This window comes from Botryllus schlosseri, chromosome 6 (genome assembly GCF_051294905.1).
Source record: "Botryllus schlosseri isolate E-star chromosome 6, Bs_hap1, whole genome shotgun sequence".
In the NCBI taxonomy this organism is placed as follows: Eukaryota; Metazoa; Chordata; class Ascidiacea; order Stolidobranchia; family Styelidae; genus Botryllus; species Botryllus schlosseri.
The window spans coordinates 4597873-4613720 of NC_137241.1; the positions used below are offsets into that span (position 1 = coordinate 4597873).

A 15848-nucleotide genomic window follows, 5' to 3' on the forward strand; every position below is an offset into this window, starting at 1 on the left:
TTAAACAAAGGCCTTTAAAAAATTGTGTTTTTTTTTATAGTTGTAAAATTATGCCATAATTGTGTAAATACTTTCCAAAAAACATGTTGTATGAGCCTACGGACAATTACCACCCGATAGAGCAGGCGTATATCGATATGGGATGGTTGGAATCCTCAAAGTTGTCGATTCGACAGGAATAATACAGATATTTCGTCAAAGGAGCTATATTTACCCTATATTTTCGATTGTCAATATCAATCTACTATGACTTCACAATTGAACATTCGTGACGTCATGGCTTAAAAAACCGATAAAAACATGTTTTAAACAAGGCCTTATTTTAAACATGTTTGTTTTATATTGATTTTTTTAATGGAAACCTAGTTACAGCAGTCTACTACAGAAGACAGGAGATTATTTCCTGAGTACATTAACAGAAGAATATAATCGACCACAAGATCGGTTACGTCACGAAAATTGGGGGGTGGGTCAATAGCAGGAGGTGAGAATCTCGCTTTTTCACGAGCAATGTGTACGGAATATACGAACAAGTTTGTTCAAGCGAGAAGTGTTATGTTCTTGATCTTGTCTGAACAATAACTCATACGACGAGGTTGCAATATGGAATCAGTATATTATCAGCAGAATAACTTAAAGACAGGCGACACGATCCAGAGGGCAGTTAAACGAAAGACGGTAGAGAACAGAACACAAGGGTATAAATACAAGCACGACACACGAGGAAATAGTGATTGGCGGTAATTACTAGTCCTATAGATATCAAAAGAGTTGAACGACACCAAACGTAAATGCACGAGCAAAACAAGAAGACCTTAGGCTAAGACTGCTGTGACAGTATCTGGAAAAGGAATGGCCAATTTTATTTACTTTGGATGCTAACAAAAGGGCATGTTTATCCGCGACCTATAGAGAAGCATGCGCGTTTCCGAATCCTATTGTACGCCGACTACACATTCGGGTGAAAATTAAACAGGTCTTGTAATTCGTGCTGTTGTTTATCAAGGTTCTGGGTAAGAACTTCTGACATATGACGATGTCTGCAAATATACAGTAGGATATCTTGCTTCGATATGTCGGCGTCAGTCGTCCAGCAAGTGCATGTCCCTTGTCCGTCAAAGTACGAGAAGATAGTAGTATCGAGATTACAGAACCACGATCTGATTTTTCCTACCGACACATGCCACTTGATTTTCGTGGCTTGCTCTATTGATGTTATTTCCTGTTACCTTCAATTCAGTGTTCGTGTCTTTTATTTACATGGTCTGGCTAGGCCAAGATAAGGTATGTCATGTGTTCGATAAGAAAATAAGATGTTTCTATCATTACAGTACATCGCAACCTTGTCGTGATTTGAGATGATGAGATCATTAACGTACTGAACTGAATGTCATTTCCACACCTTTCGAGAACTGCATAGACCAGTAGGGTCATGAACCGCGGCCTCTGACTGATAAACAATGAATCAAAGAAACATGCAGTATTTTACCGAAGATCAGAAACCGAAGCGTACATGTTGAATACCGGATGTTGACGAATCTTTGTAAGCATGCTCTGATAGTATAGTAGAGGCATACGCGCTCTACCATTAACCCTTACGAGGTGGGCGTATCATATATGATATGGCATGCCTCCGACACCGATTTCTCCATGTTGACACGCCCTAGACATCGGGTACTACGTTTTTTGAAAAGCTGAGACTTTTCCGATGTATTTGGAACCTTACTCAAAAATTTTGGTTTGTAAAAATAAACAAAAAGTTAAAAATAAAATAAAATATGGTTATCACCTAAAACTTCCGGATATTTTCCGAGTGGGAAATATTGTCAGAAAATCTGCCAGAACATCAGAAGTCGACATGTACGGTTTTCTGTATAAATTTCCATCGTTTCAAACATCAAAACGTTCTCTGGAGAGTTTTCTGAAGGGGATTTGTAAATTTTGGTCACGCTTCAGTGATTTTCAAGATCTAGGTCAAGTTCAAGTGAAAATTCAGTTGGCATATGAGTCATAAACAGGTTTACTATGCCTGCAAATGGTTGGATATGACAAAAGAAAGCATATCGTGTTGTTTTATGCCATAGACCGGACTGTAGGGGCCGATTGAGTCTTGATCATGAACTTGACCTTGATGACCACTCACTGACCACGCCCATTTGTAAATTTTATATGTATTTTCCATTTTTCGATATCTGACGAACCGCGCGGTTTACAACCATGGTTGACGGCTTGTTTGAAACCAGGCAACAGTGGCTACGCACTAAAGCATCATATTCCTCTCTCTGACGCCATCCTAAGGGTCAGCCTTGAAAATTGAGAGAGAGAGAGATTTCTTTTGGGGAAAAGCTTGTTTATTTAAACTTATTAAAAAACCTCAGACATGTCATGGTGTGTCAATCAAGGGTGGAATCGGTAGAGGGCTATACCCCGCCCACTTTTAAACTGGAATTGCCCAGATTAAAGTCCTGGTGTGGTCAAGGTGAGAATTTGAAATGTGAACGTCAATTCTGCAAAATATGGCCCCACCTCGTAAGGGTTAATACAAGGTCTGATAGTCCTATGGAAGGAAATAGCTAGAGCAGCCAATACAATTACCATGGAATAACGATATGGGCCAGGTTTACTGAATCGATGACATACCAGACTATCATCAAAGCTATAGTAATTGTGGTAACTTGTCATACAAGAATATGATGGCGTCATTATACTGTATTTCCCGATCTGTTGATTACACTGTGCTGCGTTTGAAAATTATTTTTCAAAGGTCAAAGATGTTTCCACTGTTTTTGAATCAATTTTTTTGCGTTGAATAAAAAAAATGCAACCATTTTTTTCAATCAGGTCAAGTTTTCTCCTCATCACATATTCAATTATGTTATAGCTTTAGTCATTATTGTACACAAAGAAATTAAGTTCTGTGGTATTTTAATTGGTCGGTCATGCATGTTGTAAATTTTTGCAAGATGGTATTTTGATTTGAATTCAAGCTTTTTGTAATGGCAGCCGTTATAAATACTAATAAAATATAATAACACAGTTGAAATAAAGGCACTTACAACCAGGGCTTTGGAGCCGGAGCCAGAGCCCGGAGCCTCAGCCCCGCAGCCGTGCATTTTTACCGGAGCTGGAGCCGGAGCTGGAGCCAGTTATTGGAGGGGTAGCTCCGGCTCCGACGTATTTCATAAGATGCTATTATTTATGCAACAACCGTATCTGCTGTTTTCTTCACATAATTCAAAAGCAGGCCTTTGCGAAATTAAGAATCTTTTCCTCTTCGGCGCTACCTTTTCCGACTAAACATGTTCCTGGGGATTTAACAGCAGAGCAGTCATATGTTCAATGTTCGATTTCCATACATGAGTGCCGAACGTCGCGGTATGCGAAATATGCCTGCGAATATTGTGGGTATTCGGCATTCCCGCAATTTCATCATCAGCACTACCTTGTTGGCCAATTGTACGGTTCGAAAATAATGATCACTATGTATTATCAGGACCCCATAGTATTTTATGTTGGTGACAAATTACTGATTTGATATTTCAAATTTGTAATCATCTGTTTCTTGATGTCTGCTTGATACTCTAGTATTCCCGGATTATCGCGCACCGGGACTTGCAAATGTGCAATGTGCGTGCATACTGCCTAGTTTAATTTGTCATGGGCATGGCGCAATGTGCATGGCACAGTGTTTAATTCGATTATTCGATTGGTTTCAATGGGAAAATATTATATTCCGATAAACTTGATCGACACCGGATGGACTGGTAACGAGTGCACCAATATCGAACGTCAAACCATTGGCCATTTGGTACAAATCGAATTTCTATTGATCACGTCGTGATATTCACCCATATTGCTCTTACTACAGTTACAGTTGAGTAATAATCGCACATTTAAAGATTGAATTGAGCTGTATGGCTTAATGTTAACGAGTACAGTGCCAGTGTTAAAACGCCGCATCAGAATTTTAATGCGGTACACAGCAATGCCATCGAGTAAAGTGCGTTCTAGTACAACTATGATGTTATCAATAATTGAAAAGTATTCAATATGACATCACAAGCCGGCACAGCGGCAAATATGTCTTCGTCGCTGCATCCGATGTTACTGACGGCTGACAGAATCTAGGATAACTAACCTACGGGTAAATTAGTAATCTATATAGACCAGGGGGGGCAACATTTTCGGCTAAAGGGCCACATGAAATTGACGAACGAGTGCGCTGCCCACCAGTCGCGCCAGGATTTTCAAAGTTAATATTATTATTACTTGGGTATATTGCGGCCAGTGTCGCGGCCAGACTAATCATATTTTTGGTTGGCCTTGCAAGTTCACAATCTGAGCAATTCAATTTCGATAAACAGAACTTCGATAATGTAATGGGAAATTAGCTCGCGGGCTTATTAAAACCTTCTCGCGGGTTGCCCACCCCTGATATAGATAGACACCTTCAACAGTTTTCAGAGCCGGAGCCGGAGCCGCAGCAGTGGTAATAATGCGGCTCCGGAGCTGGAGCCGGAGCTAATGTATGACAGAAGAAAGCTCCGGAGCCGGAGCTGGAGCAATGCAAATTTACGGCTGCTCCAAAGCCCTGCTTACAACTAACTAGGGTTAGATTATCCGGTTAACCGCAGGTTTTTTCATTATCTGATATCCGGATATAATTCTGCCGGATAACCGGATAAATAGTATCGTTGATAATGCGTTTTACACTTTTTAGTAAGCTTGAATAAGTCGTATTATCGGTGTTGCGCGTGGTCAATTAGCGAAAAGCGTGTTGACAATTAGCGAGAAACGTCAGTGCTCAATTTAACGCGACGCAATCTCCTTCTGAGCGTGCGCGGCTATCGTTGCTGGCCTGATTTATCGAGTCTTCAACAAGCCTATAGTTCCACTGGCAGAATCGCATCTGCAATAGACCCTGTGGATACTATACCATCACTGGCCTGCACAATCGCATCTGCATTGGCTTTGTGCTGACGATATTATCGCTGGCCTTCACAATCGCATCTGCAATGCAATAGGCATGGCACGATCATATCTGGCGTAACAATCGCGTCTCGGGCCTGGCATGCGTTGGCTCCTATCTCTTGGTGGCTTGGAGCGATTGTGATTAATGAGTGACATCGCGAAACTGAATGACATCGAATGTACTTATTTCGCAAACATGTTCGTGCGTGCAAGCGTACTTGATTTCCGCTGAGACTTAATTCAAAAAATCGAAACCCCCTTATATTATTCAACCCTTCCCTTATTTTTCGGCTGGCTACCCGCCTGATCACGTGAATTTCTTAAGAAGGGACTAAAACGAGCTATCATGTCGGCATAAATTCCAGTATCGGCTACTCATCCTTCCAGTACTGGACACCTAAACAGAAGAATGGGCAAAAAGGAAGCGCTGCTTACTATATTCAGCCCATTTTGTGGTAGCAGAAAGAGCATTCAATACATGTGGACTCTTCGTTACAAAACTTCGGTCCCGGCTACAGGATGCCACAATTGATGCAGTGTGCTTTATAAGGCGGGCGTTGCAGAAGCAGTGAACATTAAATTTGCGTGATTTTTCTCGCATTCGCTCGTACTGCGCGTGTACGTATAAATCTACAATAACACTGTGCAATGATTTTGCGATCCATTTTTCATGCAGACCTCGTGATATCGATTTTCTCATTTAGCAGTTATTATCCGGTTAACCGGTTAGCTAAATTCCAAATATACGTTTTGCGTTTTGCGTTTTAAATGCAAAATCCTTGCCAACATCAATGTTTGAAGTGTGAAATGAAAACGAAGTATTCAAAAGAGCTTAACAAAGAGAGCATTGTGCGGGACATGATGATAAATTAAACTGATACTGATACATACATTACGACGATAAATACAATAAAAATGTATGATGTAAAGGATTTATGCTGACAATAAATGTCGCTTCAAAGATTTTCTTCCATGTGTGGAGTTATGTGGATCTCTGTTTAAGCACCAACTGTAATTTGCAAACATGTTTAAGTCCCTGTATCTTTGATACCTTTCTTCCATCTGGCAAAAGTCTCGGTGGAATCTCTCTCCCTGTTATTCGCTGTAATCACCACAGTTGACCGGAAAGTAATTCTAATGAGAAGTCAGAAAGTGCATTTTCGCAGACATCAGGGCTCCAAGGATTGAAAGTTTGATCCATCTCTTTGACCTATGCTTCGTAATCAGGGCTTCTATGCTTTCCGGGGAAGTTTAAAATGACTACTCGAAAAGCTACCCATATGGTCATTTTTCTACTGCACCCATGTGTGCAGTGAAACCTTCGTCTTTGATCAGTTCACAGATCTGCGGCCTATGCCAAAAGCTGATATTAATCCGAAACTTCTTTACAGTATACTATAGGGCAGTGGTTCTCACACTTTTTTAGACACGCCCCCCCCTTTTTGATAGTGAAAAATTCCGCGCTCCCTACTCGTGATATTACGAAATATTAAAGAGAGAAATCAGATTGCTAGCAATCCCAACGGATAGTTTGATGGCATTGAAGATTGTGGCTATTGATGAGAGAATTCTCAAATATAAAATTCAGACAATAGGCAATAGAAACAGCATGAGCTGCAGGTAAATCGCGCGAATCACGAATTATTTTTTATGTTAACAGCGGCTTCGCCCCCCCTTCAGATGCTTTCGCACCCCCCCACTTTGAGAAATACTGATGGAATGGTCTTCGTCATAATTAAAATATTTACTAAACTTTTCATCAAAACATCATTGCCAAATCATTTTATGACGTCACAAATCTTATCGCATAACGCTGAAAGCTGCAGTTTTCGAAAATTCAAATGCAATTTGCCAAAAATCTAGACCTGATTGAAAAAAACGGATAACAGTTTTGAATTCAGCATCAAAAAGTACACTAAGAACCGTCATTACTTTAGTAACCTCAAAATTAACGTAGCACAGTGTTACCGACGAGATATTAAGCTACGGTACTGTAGTATAATAGCATATTAGCATATAGCAGGGCTGTTCAACCGGGTATATCGTACACCCTAGGGCAGGAGTGTCAAACATACGCCTGCGGGCCGCATCCGACCCGCCTTACCATTTCATCCGGCCCGTGAGGTCATTCTGAGTAAAATGTAAATTTATTGTATTACAGGGCACATTACTACTAGAAGTTGAGAATTTTAGTATTAAATACTTAGTCGAAAATAATCACTAAAGACAGTAAATGTCGAACATGTTCATAGTCCACATTAAACCATCTGTCAACAGTGTTGAGTTCTCACACAAGTGACCATATCAGGAACAAGGCAGTGAGTTTTCTGGGGAAATTAGCCAATTGATAGTTATTCACAGAGGCGGAAACGACAATCTGAAACCCTTGCATGTAAAATGTGTGTAGAAAAAATAGCTACACGAAGAATAAAATTTTAAATATCTCTGGTGGCACTGCTGCTTATGTCACTCTGACCCAAAAGGCCCGTGTCCCGGTCTCCAGAGAAATCGAATGATGAATTGGTGATATAAAACAAAATTCCAGAGCCCTCGTTTACAATCTCCTTATATTCCTCACCACGAGTACGCAACGCAGGGTCAACGACGCATCACGATCAAAGCAAAGGGAACATAAAAATATTCGAACTTCTATCGTTGTTAGAGACTATGTTTTAGAGGTTTATAACTGCATTCAATCAACCAATTATCGCATTTTGTCAATTCAATTGTTTGCGAATCATGTTGCTACAATAGAGCGCATATGATTCGTGATTTAATAAATAATAGTATTTTGCATGGCGTTTGATAATAAAGCATTCCAGTGAAGGGTATGGATTTCGGGGTAAAATATTGGAATCATTTGACTGGGCCGGCCCGCAAGCGATCAAAACTATAGAATCCGGCCCGCGACCCGAGTTGAGTTTGACACCCCTGCCCTGGGTTGTACCAAAATTTCAAAAGGGTGTATCACTCAGATGGGTGTACTGTACAGTAGGGTTGTCCAAAATTTGGAAAATCTCAAATATGATGGGTACCAATGTCTCATTCTATAGATTATTGATAAAAAACAGCAATGAGCCTAGAATAAGCTCACAGGAAAGTCGTTAAGATTGTCGCAAAGCGTTCGAAAGTAGCTACCAGTGATGAGCGGATGTTGGATTTCGAGAATCCGAATCCGTCCGACAGTTTTGGTGTCTGCGGAACTATCCGTCCGACTCCGGATAATCTCATCCAACTATCCGAATTTATCCGGAAATCTCCTACAAGAATCCGAAAAATCCTTATCGAATAATGATATCGCAGAATATCAATTGTACTAATTGTACTAATTGTATCTATGGAATGAACAAAAATTGGAATTTCATTTATAGAAAAGTTAACGCAAAGAAACAACGCTACTAATTTGAATTAAGTGTGCGAATGAAAGTGGTATCTCGATCAAAAGCAAATGTAAAATGACAAAGATTATTAGGCTATGGCCATATGTAACAATCAGGCATTTAACCATATCACCCAATATATATCAAGAAGTAATAGTAGCAAGTTGTGACCATGGAATTTCACAATCGGGAGATGGTCAATATTAGATGCAGATAAGTCACATTTTGCCCACAAGTGCTGGAAGGCGTGAAGGCCTGTTTAGTAGCAACTTGCTGATGCTTATAATACCTTTGGTCAATCAGTTCAAAGCTTCGAGCATGACGCTTATAGTCGTGTCACACAAGATGTGAATAATAGCACCATCCTGATTCCTGAATGTCCCACAATCTGTCCAAATTTCCTCTCCAGTAGCTGGTTAGTAGTTGTCTTGCCGACTTGTTTATTGGACGAGGAGAAACTCATCTTCAACTGTGCTGTATCCTTGGCCTTTTGGATATGGTTTGTAAGGTTCATTGTACCACTTGATAACGTGTGGTGTTTCACTTGAACATAGAAATTATAGCATTCAGCAGAGCCAGTGTCCCATAAATCCGGATGCAATCCCTCTACACTCCACTCTGGCTGTGCTATCTCTCAAGACGTCGACTTTCTTCAATCCATTATAATTGAGAAACGAAACTCCGACAGTACGGAATCATAGCTCAAATCGACACTCAGACGAGGAGTTTGACAACATTCGAGGTCTTCAAATAATGCAATGCACAATATGCACTAGTTGATGGAGCTCCACTCAAGAGATATGACGCATCATTAACGTACTGATCAACACTCCTTGGCGTTGACTTTCAAACTGTTTACATGGTCTCTCGTTGAAATCATATGGAAAAGCACCATAATCACGCCAAAGTCTTTTTTCACAATTCTTCAACTGAAATCAAATTTACTTAAACAGACCATTGCTTGACAAAAAAACTAACAGCTTTTTCTTGTATGGCTCAGTGGTTCTGGATGATTGATTCCGTCAATCATATTGGAGAAAATATAGCAGCTGAAGGAAGGGAAGAGTAGAGTAGGGGTTAAACCCGCTCAGAGGCCAAACGCCAGACGCCAAACGCCGAGCGGCGGCCGAATGTCTATACGGCGTTTGGCGTCTGGTTTTCTGAGACGCCAAGTAGCTATACGGCGTTTGGCGTCTGATATGGTGAGACGCCGAGTAGCTATACGGCGTTTGGCGTCTGCTATGTTCAGACGCCGAGTAGCTATACGGCGTTCGGCGTCTGGTATGTTGAGACGCCGAGTAGCTATACGGCGTTTGGCGTCTAGTGTCTCGGTAAACTGAGCAGAGGCTAAATCCTTTCATGGCGCGACTATTAAGTTCCCGCAACTATATGATACCGAAGATCCATATTGTCACATTTTCTTCATAATAAGCGTTGGCAGAATCCCAAATGATGGTATGTTCAGATTCAAAAAAGATACTTGATCACCTCCTGTCGTTATACTACTAACTCGACTCACAATTTTTTTGCTGACCTGAGTTATTTTCATAAAAATGGATTTACTCATTCTATGGCTTATTCAAGAATGGTATATCACGACTAATAAATGAAAAATTGGCCTTAAACCTGCCTTTTATCTGTTACAATAAACATGTTCAGAGTGGGAAAAATGAACATATGAAATATCCGAGGCCTTCGATATCACCCCCGAGAGTTCCACAGAAGTGACCTAAAGCTGAACTGGATGGGGGAACATTAAACACCATGACTTGGACTCAACCCATTGCTCTCGGACTTGACTCGGTGTGAATTGAAAATGTCTCGAGTCAAATTGACTTGGTTACAACCCTGTCACCACCCCATATCAGTGTTGGGATGACTCGAGTCATGACTTGACTTAAGTCACTTTGCTAAAATGACTTGACTCGAGTGAGTCAAAATGTGCAATGACTCGTGACTCGAAGGTAGTGACTTGAACACAACACCATAATTGTACACTCACAATGAATTTCAGACCCAAGTCTGTAGATACAGTATGTAATGAAACCACAATAAGAAATATGCAACGAATACCACACTAAAAGTCATTAAGAAACAAGCAACGAAACCACAGAAAAAGTCACAAAGAAATAAGCAGTGGAACCACAGTAAACGTCATCGAGAAATCAGCAGTGGAACCACAGTAAAAATCACTATGAAACAAGCAACGAAACCACAGTAAAATGTCCCCAATAAATATATAAACATCAGAATTTACTTCTGGGTACATAACATGCAATAAAAATCAGGATCAGGTATCTGCTGTCCCGGGCAACAGTGCTCGTGCGTCCATCGACCACAGCTATCACACGCAACCTGGAAACAAGTTAGAATCAATAAACCTGACAAATGTAATCTCGTAATTGCATAGGAAAGATGTGGTACCGATGGATCAAAAATTGCAAAATGATCTCTGGCCCTCAAATCTTCAGCCGAGAATATATCTTTGCTGGCTCAACACTTTGATCCAAGCTCTACGTATCTCGGACATTTACATGAATATCCGCTTTTTCAAAAAATATTTATGAACGTTCAAAATTTGTTGCTCGAACGCATCATTGGTCCCCACCCGGTAGATCCAAAGGCACACGAGTGACACGACCATGGGACCTAAGAGATATACGTTCAAAAACTCAGATTTTTCATATTGTTTTGTTGTGTAATATAATCTAAGCTACAGCAAGTCAATGAAGAATGTTTCGTCGCCACCTTCAAGAATAAAATAGATTATTTGATTATATCAACTCAAATGTTGGAGTAAAATCATGTTTCGATTTACGCCCAAAATAACAAAATTATGGCACATACATATTACCCGTAAATCGACATTTTGACTTTCAATTACCTCGTTATAGCGATAAAACACCACAGGAAACTATGATTTGCAGCCTCTATATGTTTAGGCGTGTTTCTGTTGTTAAGTGATTAGTTGATTCAAACATTTTGCTTGATTTGGTTATGGTACCATAGGCCCCCCACCCTATAAATATTGTAATTTAATTCAAAATAGGCAACTCGAGGATGGTATTGAGTTAAAAAAGATGTGGCATTATATACCCTGATACAAGCCCTACACTTCACATTAAAAATAATGGCTGGTTTGTTAGTGTGAAAGATTCTGCCAGCATGCATTTGTAGACAAATTCGCGTACTGTAATCATAGGATTATCTCAGATAATATTTCAAGTATTTTCGGTCACACTGTCTCATCGGTACCACATCTCCCCTACCCATTTCATGTCTTTTTTCATTGGGTTTGGACTACTGCATTCAATGCAATAATCTCCCAATTCTTTTTCATCTGCATGCAAAACATACTACATATTTTAAATGGCTTTAATCCAACATTGACTAACATACCCGTCGCATCAAGCAAGATTTGACTTAACTGCTGGCGGTAGCTTTCGCAAGCTCGTCGAAAATGATCAAAATCCAGGTTTGCATCGGGTAGAGTTCGGCGGCCTATTACGTGAAAGTAGATTGCAAATCAATTTTCTCAAATCTCAATACGTGAACGCATCACAAACCTTCAAAAAAAGTACTCCACAATTTCACCCATCTTTTTGAACATCAATCCTGGTCTTCAACCTTGAACTTCTCACAACCGAAGATCATTTGTAGTATACTTGTGTTGTGTAGAATTTTGCGGAGTAATATCGAAACGAAATATTAGGTGTGTCTTGAATACGATCTCAGTGACGCGAACTGTTGATTTACCCCAGCATACGTGAAGTGGAGATACAAAGGATTTTGCAGCTGTGTCAGTGTAGTCTAGAATCAATCACTAACTAACTATACTAGAAAACAATAAAATATCTTGTTACTACACGTCACATACTGTAATCTTCTTGCGGTGGTTAAGTTCCCAGCAACAAATCATGCAGTATCTGTAGTAACGTGACTGACGACCTGTCTAATACGAAACGTGTTTGTTCTCAAGCAGCCTAGCACCGAAGCACACGCGATGTCGTCACCTAGTAGCGTGTACTGTACAGTCAGTGTACGCACGAAACAACCATCAAATCTCTTGCCCACTGGCCAATGATTTGACATGCTTTGCTTAGATTTAGCTGCAGAAAACTCCTGTTCAAGCCTCAACCTTCAAATCAAACCCTATTCTCAACATACCAGATGGCGAACGCCGTATAGCTACTCGGCGTCTGAACAGACACCAAACGCCGTATAGCTACTCGGCGTCTGAACAGACACCAAACGCCGTATAGCTATTCGGCGTCTGAACATAACAGACGCCAAACGCCGTATAGCTACTCGGCGTCTCAGAAAACCAGACGCCATACGCCGTATATACATTCGGCCGCCGCGCGGCGTCTGGCGTCTGGCGTTTGGCCTCTGAGCGGGTTTAACCCCTGTTGGAAGAGTAAGCAGGACAGTTGAGTAGGTTTGCTTTCGTTGTAACGGTATATTGGAATTCTGGATTTTATAGCCTTGTTATATGTTGTTAGTGTGCCTTAGTATGATATGCATGTATCTTGAATGATTTCAAAGAGGCTGGTAGGCTGCTGTATCGTCAAGGCATCATTATATTAATTATCATACATTTTATCTATATATCTTCTTACATAATTTTCTATATAATTATCTGACTCCAGAAAGTTACTTGTACATGTTTGTATGCATATTCTTATTTGGTTGACCGGGCTGCAAGTGTGTGAATAGCTGTTAACTCGATGTGCCAAGCTGACAAGAAGTCCAAGTCCACACTGGGAATACCTTCTCACAGAATGGAGTTATTACATTGTTGAACGTCATCAGGATATATTCCGTTATGATCATGAACTGCTGAAAGACTCATGGTAGCCAAAGATTGTGCCATAGCACAAGCACCGCTGTATAGTGTTGATTGAAAGGGTATCATACAGCTTCTGTGGCAGCATTAAAATCATTCATGCTACAAGTACGCAAAGAGGGATTTGACTTACCGCTATATTAATCTACAGAAGACTGCCACAACAACAATTTGAGGATTCTAGAAATTGTATGCCCTATTGTGACATTCATCAGCAATGGGTTAAAAAACTACATGTGAAGGCGAGAAGCAAACGCAGTTTTGTGACTGATGTTGAAACTATACCTTCAATTTTGCGAACTTCAGACACTGCTCTGCGAGAATACCGTACTGATGATAACCATGTCAGGCGAGCTCATGTCCAATCATACCATCTTTCATCAGTTCACGTATTATATATCGTTAGACTGGCAAGTATGGTATACTTTGTGTTTTAGCTAATAATTCTGATAACATGGCTGATCTTATAGTATTGTCTATTCTTGAATGGTTAGAATGGTAGTGGCAATAGTTGATCTACATTATCTTGGACTCTTGACAAACATTTTTAGACTGCTACCAGTCATATCGCAAGGTGTCAGCTGTCTGTAATTGGTTATTGAATTGATGACTTCTTTCTATAGGCCTGTAATCAAATCTCACATAAGGTTACAACTATCCGGAAATATCCTATCAAAAGTTACAACTATCCGACAATATCCGGAAAAATATTTGTGATAAGATCCGAGTCCTATCCGACTGCCACAAAATCGTCTAATATCCGGTCCGAATGCCATCCGAGTCCGTCCGATGCTCATCACTGGTAGCTACCGACGAGTGGACGTACCAGCCACCATAGAACGGCATCAAGACTAGTAATCACGAAATCACGGCTCTCGATTGGCTAATCGGCTATGCTTCAATGATCACCACAGCAGTGGCTTGCTGATCAGTGATCAGTTGTTAAAGGAGCCAGCTAACGGCGGTGATTCTGTGAGCGGTGGGTGCCTGATTTCATAGACTACTCCATGTCGCTTCGACACCTTCCTATCCTTGCATTGTATCGTATTTTTGTGGTGTATTGAACTGATAAAAATTGCTAATAAACCAATGATGATGATGAAGCGCATTGTAGGTTGGTTGGCAGATAATGATTAATGATTAATTCAGGACATGTTGAGTTACTTTACACGATGATGAACAAACAACGGCTGCTTCACACAAACTTAAAGCATGACTGGCTTACTGTGAAGGAAACCGCCGTAGCCTACATGTCTGTTTTGACCGAGGGAAAGCACAGAACCTACGGATGAATATTGCAAAGGCGCTTATGCAAGTGGCGAACGAATTTCCTGTTTCAGAAGGGATGCATCATCATTGAATACAAATATAAAGCTTTAATAACAATGACACTACTATCTCTGATCTTAAAACGTTCCAGTCGTGGTATATAATCGAAGTCGATAATGCCCTAGGATTGGCTGAATCAGTCGTTTATGTTGGGGATTGGCTGAATCAGTAGTTTATGCTGGGGATTATCAGACTCTTACAGCAAAATGAATTCACTTGTAAGTGCTGTCGAAGTCGCCAATGATACCGCACAAAGAGTTGAAAAGGTGTAAGCACAAACAGACTATGCTGGCAAGACCATTAAAAGCCCAGACGAAGACCCGACGAAAGAAAGCACTCACAATGAATGGAAAGAACCAGTAGAATGGGCCGCGGCTTCAAAGAGATCAACATCGAAAAAGAACTTTGACATCGGGCACTCTAGGCCGAGGTGGATGTTAGAGTAAAGGATCGCTACTATGATGCGTGTCGTTCGACATCCTCCTATCTGTTCATGACATCGCATTGTGTCTTATCGCATTGTACATTGTGTGTGACTTGTTCAGATCAAAAATATAACCCAACCATGTTATGTTATGTTATGTTAGTCTGCTTGTATAGCTTAGCCTTAGAGAATTGCAGGCCTGACAGAGGTGAAGCGGCGAATGATTGTGCACTTTAAGAACTAAATATAAATCCGAGAGATACCTAGTTATGGTTGCAATTACTTCAGTGCTCCTACTTTTCTGGGCGTAAGTAAAGTATATTAGCCATCGCAAACTCGTGCAGCACACCATATGTGAGATGGTTGCCGCACAAAATCTTATATGCTCAGAAGATGCTATATATATACCAGATGGCTTATATAATGGAACCCCGAAGATATGTAACTATCACACCGCTTCAACGCATTTTAAGCTCGTTTTATATCCATGTCTGGTTAGTTTCCAGCATTTGTAGTGTTCAGCCGGTAATGATTCAAGATCCATTCAGGACATGCTAAGATATACCAGCAAACTGTATTTTTGCTGCGGTCATACCACCATAGTCTGTGCTTACCTCTACACCTCTTTCTACGGCATCATTGACGACTTTGAAAGCACAAACGAGTGAATTTATTCTGCTGTAGGAGTTTAATAAGTACTCAGCATAAACGGCTGATTCAGCCAATCCTTAGAGCATTCAAGACTTCAGTTATATAGCACGACTGGAGCCAAATAAGATCAAACAAATAAGTGTCATTGTTAAGCTTTATATTCGTATTCAATGAGGATGCATCTCTTCTAAAACCAGAAATTCGTTCGCCACTTGCACACGCGCCTTTGCAATATTTCTCCGCGTGT

At 40.5% G+C, this 15848-nt stretch overlaps 1 protein-coding gene and 1 long non-coding RNA gene across 2 annotated transcripts in view; one reads left to right on the forward strand and one right to left on the reverse strand.

Annotated features, from left to right (window-relative positions):
- Positions 1–15848, forward strand: part of LOC145440455 (calcium homeostasis modulator protein 6-like) — a 38164-nt gene that overhangs the window by 7074 nt on the left and 15242 nt on the right. The window lies entirely within an intron of this gene.
- Positions 10356–12330, reverse strand: LOC145440875 (uncharacterized). Its single transcript, XR_013915641.1, has 3 exons — positions 11918–12330; positions 11751–11852; positions 10356–10706 (listed from the first exon to the last, which is right to left on the reverse strand). It is a non-coding gene; the product is annotated as an uncharacterized LOC145440875 (long non-coding RNA).